This window comes from Morone saxatilis, unplaced genomic scaffold (genome assembly GCF_004916995.1).
Source record: "Morone saxatilis isolate NCDOM2014 unplaced genomic scaffold, NCSU_SB_2.0 Contig15, whole genome shotgun sequence".
NCBI lineage: Eukaryota > Metazoa > Chordata > Actinopteri > Moronidae > Morone > Morone saxatilis.
Window position 1 is genome coordinate 2999403 of NW_023339707.1, and position 9099 is coordinate 3008501.

The 9099-nt window shown below is 41.6% G+C and overlaps 1 protein-coding gene across 1 annotated transcript in view; it reads left to right on the forward strand.

Annotated features, from left to right (window-relative positions):
- The first annotated feature begins 94 nt into the window (after positions 1-94).
- lamb2l (laminin, beta 2-like) overlaps positions 95-9099 on the forward strand; it is a 50748-nt gene continuing 41743 nt past the window's right edge. Inside the window, exon 1 of the mRNA XM_035656129.1 lies at positions 95-154. The gene's annotated coding sequence lies outside the window, so the exon portion shown is untranslated. The remainder of the gene's footprint in view (positions 155-9099) is intronic.

A 9099-nucleotide genomic window follows, 5' to 3' on the forward strand; every position in this document is an offset into this window, starting at 1 on the left:
GATCAGGGATGTGACCAGTGTGCAAGTCATCGATACTCTCATCAAAATACAGAAACACTTCTGTTGCTTGTGTGTGTGAGAGAGAGAAAGAGAGAGAGAAAGAGAGAGAGTGGCTGACTGAGAGAGGCAGGAGTCGCGGGAAACGACTGAGCAGGTGAGCTCTCCATCTTATATGTCTTTGCTAACAGTTGTGTGAAGAGCTCAGTAACCTCAGTGAAAGCCAGAAACACTGCTGTAACGTTACAGTCTTTATTACCCTGCTATTCCTCCAGGGGCAGTGAGTGTCTGCTGCTGAGCATGAACCTCACTGCCTGCTCCTCACGGTACCGCCGTAACAGTCCTACTGACACTCAGACAGGTGAGTTTTAAAGGACTCCTCGCACTTTTTAAGCTAGGCTCATTTATCTTTTGGGCCGCTAACTTGCTGTCATGGTTCTGTAGTGTTGGTGAGGAAACTCCACGGAGACTTGTGCCAAAATAAAGGTAGCCACAGACTTTAGTGTAGTCATTATGAGTTGGCTATGTCATTGGATTTGCATATGGCTGTCGTTGCGATTGTCCTGTAGATCTTATTATTGGCTGCTACTGCCCTGAACACCTGATACAGCTGTGTGTTGTCCTCATGAGCCTTTACCTTTATTGAGTGCCACTGGATGAGTCACTACAGATATATGTTTGCTATTAGAGAGCCTTAAGCAACAAAAGCTACATGACAAGTGCAGCTTAATAACCCCCTCCTCTCAAGCATTGTATTATCACTACCCTTGGATGTTTGGTGTTTGTGTGTGTGGACCTCCCCTCTCGCTGACACCAGTGGGTCACCTACGGCTTGGAGGCAGATTTCTGACACTGTTGCACACATTCCTACCAGATTAAAGCAGCAGCATTAATGGAGTGTACAGCTCAGATTCACTGTCTAAACCAGTATGAACGGTTTTCAAATGTTTTGCTTCAGGTGAAGAACAACCACGGCGCTGACACAGTGGTGTGCTATTTGTTCCCCTGAGCTCAAGTTAAGTGGAACCTGAAAAAGCACGTTCTCCTAATTGGTGCTTTTCCTATTTTTTAGATGTTCTCACTTCAACGCGGTAAAGAACTTGCTATTTTTTGCTTGTAATTGTATTCAGACGTGTGTGTGTTTGGAGGTACGCGTTCCCATGGCCCTTGTGGGCTTAGTCTAGCTTTAATCAGCTCAAGGACCTGGCCTCTCGCCCTGCTGCTGAGATCAACTCTAACCTGAAGGGTTAAGAGGATCCACGAGTCGCTCAGACCCCAGTTGGTACAACAGGCCATGTGGGACAGAGGGGGACTGGTTAGTGGCTGCTTTTTCTCTCTATCAACTGCAGATCCACCAATATATGGGCCGTTGTCACATCATCAGGCTCATCCACTGCATTAATGCTTTGCTCTGATCATTATGAGTTTGAAGTCTTTGTGAGTTGATTATGACGGTGTACTGAAATGAACTAGGAACCACTGGGTTCCTGGAAGGCAGGGAAAACACAATTGCCATTCCCTCCAGGATTTCACTGACTTTTTGGGGGATTGTTGCAGCCTAAAATGCCTCATTTTATGGCAACTTTTCTAAGAAGTTGCACTGAATAAATGAAAGTGGAAATTGTCGTTAGTTAGATTTTTTTGTTTGGTTAATTAGAAGGCACTGACGTTGGCACTAACCATACATGTTTAATCTAGCTCGCCTTCATTCTTTCAGCACTTGTAATCGATCTGGATGTAAAAAAAGTTGATTCGGCTGTTGTTTGCGTTCTACTACAATATTGCATTGTGTGTTTACCTCCACTTTTGTTAGTCAGGGAATTGCTTTACACTTTCTTCAGCAGTAATTCTTGTTGGTAAATGTGAGACGGTAGTGGGTGCGGTGACAGGTGGCTCAATGTCTTGCTCGGGGGACTGGGAGGATTGGTGAAAGTTGTGGGAAACTGCAATGATTGGTCAAATTTGTGGGAAGGTTTTAATGACTGGATCGCAACTTCTTGGAGGGACTGATTCAAAAATAACAGCTCCACTATGAACTGGTGTAGCTGGGTCAGTGGTGTGAGTTGTGAGCTCAGCAATAGGTGTTACAGTGCAAACCCACTGATATGATCCTTCAAATATCAGCTGTGTTTTTGTATGTGATGGCAGCCCTCAGACGCTCCAGTTCTGTTGTAATCTCACCATCAATTCGGTCTGAGTAGGTGAGCAAACGCGGAGGTCAGGTTAGTGTGTGTGTGTGTGTGTGTGCCTCTGTGCTTGGATAATCTATAGATCAGGGCTTCTCGCTGGCGTCGCCCACCTTGCGCCCTATCAGTGTGTCTTTGATATGTGAGCCTCTGTCCGGGCCTCTGCAGGCTGAGACGCTCATAATCACGTCCCCTGATATAAATCAGCGCCTTGTCTGCAGCACGCCGACAAGAGGGACTGATTACTGCCACGCCCCTTTTTCATGTCCGTCCCTTTGGCTCTTGTCTTCCTGTCTCTGAGGAATTGTCAAGCTAATACTCAGACTAATAGAGTCTCTGCAACCATCATTCTACGTAGATATAGAGATTTGATTATCTTTTGTTTTATATAAGAGTGTAATGTGAAAATGCCCAAATCAATGTTTGTACATTGTTTACTTAAGAACTAATGTCTAAAAGTCAGTTGTCATCATTATAATGATTTTTTTATATATAGGGTTATGTATAGCATATTTGACAAATAAAGCTGACTTTGACTCTTTGACTTTGAATGAAACACATCATCAGTTAGTGTAAACTGTGAAAAATGTTGATCACGTCCTGAAACGTCTTGTTTTGTCCACAACCCAAAAACATTCAGTTAACTGTCATGGAGGACTAAAGAAAAAATATTTGGTGATTAATTAAATAGTTGTATATAATGGACTAATCATTGCAGTTGCACTCAGTAGCAACACCCATAAATTATATGTGGGAAGAAGAATGATGAAAGTAAAATGTTTTGCAGACAAATGTTGCTGCATCATTTGTTTGATCAAAGATGATGAATGTGTTTGCTGTTGTTGATTTATCTCTGAACTAAGACATTTTTGTGTCTTTGAAAAAAATATAATAATAATATAATATAAAAAATTAAATAAATGGAATATGCAATCATTTTCATAAAATCCCAAAATGTCTTTTGTTCTGACAGCGGTTATATTCTGTGTAGAAGAGGACAAGGTTAAGAAAGAGAACCTTATTTTTGTCTACACAATCTGAAAATCTTTTTATGTCAGTCTGAATAGCTGCAATCATTGCCATTTACCACACACACATACAGATACACATACAGAAGGGAAATGGCTGATGCAAATTGCTTCACAGATTGTTAAATCAATAACAGGAAATGCAGTTTCCTTACACAAGTTAGGGAAAAATTAAGCCCGATAGGCCGCCCATCTGTTTTGTAAGCAGGCAAGTTCTCCACGGCACTGATTGCCCGTAAGCATTTCAGATAACTTAATGACTATCATCTCAAATAGTTGTGCAAATTGTACCCACCATTGAAATAACAATCTCTCTGAGGCAACTCTTGTGTCCTCCTTTGACAGCTTTAACAAGATACAGTATGATGACAGGAGCATTATGCCATGATATGTCAGTGTCAACCTGTCAATCAACACTTGACTTCAATTTTGCTTATTCATCAAGTATAAAGGCTTCATATGTAGCTCATGGAAATACAGATTGGCTTAATTTACTGAATGGTAAACGATGATTGTGGGACCTTTGCAGAAAGTTGTAATGTCATTGAGTTGAATTCATAATAGAAAGTAAGTGATATAACTTGCTAAGGACAGAACATGAGCTGGAGAGGTATTCAGATGAGGCAGTGTAAAGTTGCTGTTGGGTCCTACACATTGAGAAACATTCAGAACCATGCCTGTTCCTAGCACAATGTAAAAATGCTGCCAATCGGAGGAACAACTAAATAGCCAATGTGCAGCAATAACACAATAACAGTTCAAATGTAAACTGTTTTAATTGAACACTCCCCAGCCGGTAGGTACATTGAGAGAGAGTGTGTTTGTGTAAGTAACCCAAAGAGAGACAGAGACTGCAGGACAACAGCTAGCGATGTGTAGGTTGGCTGCTAGCCAAGGTCTACAAACACCTTTTTTTTCGCCCCCGGGGGAACTGAAATGATGATCTTCAATAGAACGAAGAGGCATGCTGCCAACAATATAGCTATGCGAGTGTTGTTTTATGTTATAGTTAAAAGTGTGGGTGCAAGATCAGTGACAGGCAAGGGGAGATATGGCAGGAACATTTTCATTTAATTAACACCTGAAAGGGCTTGCAAGGTAGAGCCTTTAATCATGACTAATAAAGCTGCTCTTTGACTGTGAGCTCTTATTGCACTTATATATTGCACGTTCAGCAGTGATTAAACAGCACCAAAATAGTTTCTACCTCACACTGTACAAGTTGCATACTGGACCAGGACTGACTTCCAGACTATTTGTGATGTCACAAATCCTGCTGGTAGGCCCCGCCCCTTAAATTCAGATGTTCAATGAGCACAGAGAAACTTTCCACTTTCAGCAAAAAACATCCTTCTAGTGTCAAACTGCACTTAGATAAAAACATATTTTTGACTGGGGCTTTTAAAAAAAATTCTAATGTTACTTGTGTGAAGGTGGCTTTTGTGTTTTGAACCTGTGCTGCCTGTTGATGGTCTCGGATCCACTCTCAGTTCTCACTACCTGCAAGACTAAATGGACTGCACTTGTATAGTGCCTTTTTTAGTCTCTTTCTAGTTTAGAACTCAGAGTTGCCCTGTTCACCTCCACCTCTCACCTGCTCATTCTCTGGCTTTCTAGTCCGAACATGAACGCGGTGATTGTGTTGGTTGGTGTTTAATCACCTTAAAGGCTCCTTACTGGCTACTGTCTGGTCATGCCCTCGCATGAGCTTATTGTTGGTGTCTCGGGTGTGCCCTGAGTTTAGTTAGATATAAATTTCTGTGATAAATCACCTGACACCCTAAACTACATTGCTGATTTCAGAGTAGATCTGATACAGAGTGTTGTTGGGTTGAATAAGTGCACTGCACTGCTTGTGTATGAAAAGGAATGCACACTTTCAGTTGTGTGTGTGTACATAGGTGGTGTGGAACAAAGGCTAAGTATTCCCAACAGTAGATGGTATTAGGTGTGCTTTATTTGAGGTCTTGGTCAATAGCAGTGGAAATCTGCAGTGAATCTCACACTGAGAGATTTAACCCTCTCTGTGCAAACCTGGAATAGAGAATTGTCTTTGATGGTAATCTTTCTTCTACTGTCAGATGAATGAATGAATGAAGTCAATATTCAGACAGTATTATGAGATTTCCTTTGGCTCCACAGTATGTAACAGATTAGGAAGTTGGTTGAAGGGAAGTTGTTTCCTTGTTTGATACTGTGTTTAAATTAAATCTCTTTAATTGAACATGTCTGGGTGGTCTGTTTCCATCAAATGGTTCAGATGTCGACTGGTATGCAATTCATTGTTTAATTAACGATATTTGCCAGTGCGTTCCCTGAAGTGTTTCTTCAGGGTTTCATTAGAGCAATCTGTTTCCATGTAATTGTAAGGCAAACAATGCTATGGATTTTATGCATACTGTATGTCTATATTGAAAAGAAAGAGAATTGATGGTGTTTTGCTCCATATACTTTCATAAAGACTGTGCAATTTTCACTCTGATTTAGAGAGACACAGTCATTGTGGCTTCAAGGTGTGTTACAGTAAATTACGACTGCTCCAGGCATCTACAGTATCAGAGGAACTGAGTCATCCTGCTGAAAATACTACCAGGTAGTTGCAAAGTATTACAGCTGCATTTTTCTACAGTAATTACTGTATATTTAAACATGTTTTGGACATCTTAACTGTCAATGCTGATTGTCACTTGTGATGCCAGTTTTTCAGGAATCTTCTCTAAGAGACTTTTAAATAATACAGGGAGAAATGAACAGGAAAAGAGGTGAAACATTACTTATACACACAGTAGCTTCAACAGACCAGAATATGAAGGTCCAGTGTGTAACATTTAGGAGGATCTGTTTGCAGAAATGGAATAAAGTATTCATAGGTATGTTTTCATTACTGTAAAATCATCTGAAAATAAGAATTGTGGTTATGTTACCTTAGAATGAACGGTTTATATCTACAGAGGGAGCGGGTCCTCTTCTACGGAGTGTGCCATGTTTCTACAGTAGCCCAGAACAGACAAACCAAACAGTGACTCTAGATAGAGCCTTTTGTGTTTTTTACTAGTTCTGTGGCCATCCTACAAGCTTGGAAGGTTGAGCTATATTGGAATAGTTGCAATCTGCACCTTCACAACAAGATTCCACTAAATCCTACACACTGGTCTTTTAATGCAGCTGCACAACCTTTTGCTTTTTGTGATAGGAGCAACACTCTCTTTGACATTGCTGGAAAAAAAAATGTGTTTCCTGTACCAAGCTTACTAAAATGACTCTTGCTACCTACTTATTTAGTGACGTATACCCCACAGTTGAATAGAAGATAGATATAGCAAGAGATTCACTCCAAGGTGCGGGTGACTGCGGAGGTATGGAAACTAAAACTGAAAGTAACACTCAGGAAGCAGCACTGACTTATGCCGTCCGTATCAAACAACATACAAATAACACATTTCTCTGAAGTGTGTATTTTGTCTGTTTGCTCAGATTAGCAGCACTAAAATGTATATGATTAGAGTTTGGCTGCAGTGGGTTGTTTTAATGTCTTAAGATCAATGGTTAGTTTGGTCTCCTTTGATATTTGAGTGCACTTCACCTGCTGCTTGCTGCACACTGCAGGTGTATTTGAGGCAGTTGCAATACTAACATCAGCGTATCCTGCAGTAGCGCTGCACTTATACATTTACTGCATTCAGTTTATTTGTTAGAGGCAAATGGAATTTCTGTATTGACTCTTTGTTTGTTATTTGCAGATTTGATGTCATATTTTTCTTCTTTTTATGCTTTGTGTTGTCTAGATCAGTGATTCCCAACCAGAGGTAGTAGCGGTAACCCAGGGGGTACGTAGGTGGTTGAAGAGTAGCTTAACTAACAAACTAAACTGACTCAAAATAATAGACATTACAATTTGATTAAAATGGGGCTGTCGTGGTGAGGGGATTTTCCGTGTGGTGATTTAAGGAGGCGCTGCCAACTTTAAGCGGAATTAAGTCACCAGTTTGTCAACATATTCAACTGAAAGTCTCCAGTTAACAGGGTCACTCATTAAACTGGAACACTAGTGAATGGCGGGACGCATTGGGATAATTAGCGGACCAGTCAGCGTTGTCTACTAAAAGACTGCTGGTGTTTCCAGTGTTTCCTTTTTGACTGGCTTTTGGAGGACCTGCAGTTTTTGGCACTTCTGCCAAACCACTGCTTTATATGCCTGCAGGCCACATATTTCTCCTCACAGTGGTGCAGGTAGCAGTAGAGCCACCTGCCTGTATTAGGAGAGCAAACTTCCTCCATTAGCTCATCTGAATCATCTGATCCCTTGTTTTACAACACTTTAACAACAGCGTCTTGCTCAGTAGCTCAGTCTGAAGCCCTTCGTTTGATGTGTACACAAACTCAGAGTCAGACTTATCGTGTTATTCAGTTCAAGGATATTGGAGTCTGGGATTGTTTGGACTAGTGTCTCGAGATTTCTTGGCTTTGTCTGAGCTGTACACAGAAGTGGTGGCACTGACCTTTCTGCAGGTTTCCTCTTATCTTGTTGTCAGGACTGTGTGTATGTGTTTGCGTCAAAGTCTTTGCTCAAGGTCGAGGCTAATCTGGACATTTAATTGACTTCTGCAGTAGTTTTTATACATAGATGCCTGTGGAGGATTACAGAATATATGATGATTGTATGAAAGAGTATTTTGATTTAAACATATTTGAAATCTTTGCTCTTTCTCTTTAGGTTTGTGATATCAGTTCTTTTGGAGAAGGTGTTACTTTGAGGATATCTCAGTTGTCTCAGAAGTGCAAAAGACAGAGAACGGAAGTGCAATGATGAATAGCCTCTATATGGCTGATTTGTGCAACATGTGCCCTGAGTCATCGAGCCTAGAACTTGCGCCTCTCCATCTCCCCCTTTAGCAGAGGTCAAAGGTTACATCACCAGAGAGCTGTGGATGTGAAAGCTGCTTTGTTCTCTCCTGCAGTTTGTTATTTGTCTAGCCTGAATCACACACATGCATGCACATAACCCACATAAATCTTACATGCACAGGCACAAACATGCACCTTCCAACTCCCTTTCTCTTTCTCTTTTGTAGTCATAGCACCAGTTGCTTCAACCTTTTAGGTTTTTTAAAATAGAGTTGACCCCCGTGGCCCCATTTTGATGCCTCAACCCAGTTGATTTGTCACATCTCTTTTATAGTCTATCTGGAGCTGACAGGCCTAAAAAAGGACACAATTCACATGCTGAACTTCTGTCAAGTTGTCACTGAAAAGTGTAATTTGAACTGAATTTGAGCACATATTAAAACTATGAAATATGTGTATATGTATATATAAGTGTTCAGAACCAAGAACAACACTGACAAAAGTGGTATTGATGCACCTCTCGAGAGTGAGTCAGTTAGTAAGAGAAAGTAAGTTGGGGTTGGTCAGAGAAGAGGTGACGCTTCCATCTGTTGGTCATTCCCCTTGCTAAGTGCCATGAAAGTGGTGTAATACGGTGGTGTGGTGGGGTGGGCGGTGATGGTGCTGCACTGAAGCTCTGTGGCCTAGTTTACCACAGAGAGCCAAAATGTCTCCGTCCTCTTCTCCCTCCTTCTTCCCTCAGTCCTTTTCCCAATAGATTTTCTTCCATCCTCCTCTCTTATCTCTCTTTCTTTTTTAACTATCTCTCTCTCTCTCCGGCCTCCTCTCTGCCTCTCTCGCCCTTCACTCTCCCCCAGTGTCCAGAAGAAAAGGGGTGGTGCATTCCAAAAGCCTGGAGACCATTCCCCTCTTTCAGCCAGTGGCCCACAGAGTGACAGAGGAATTAGAATAAGAATAGCTGTCCATTCACCCCAGTGCCCCAGTGACGAGCTGGAGGGAGCGAGGGAGGGCGAAACGGAGGGAGCCGGAGGGAGGAGAGGAAT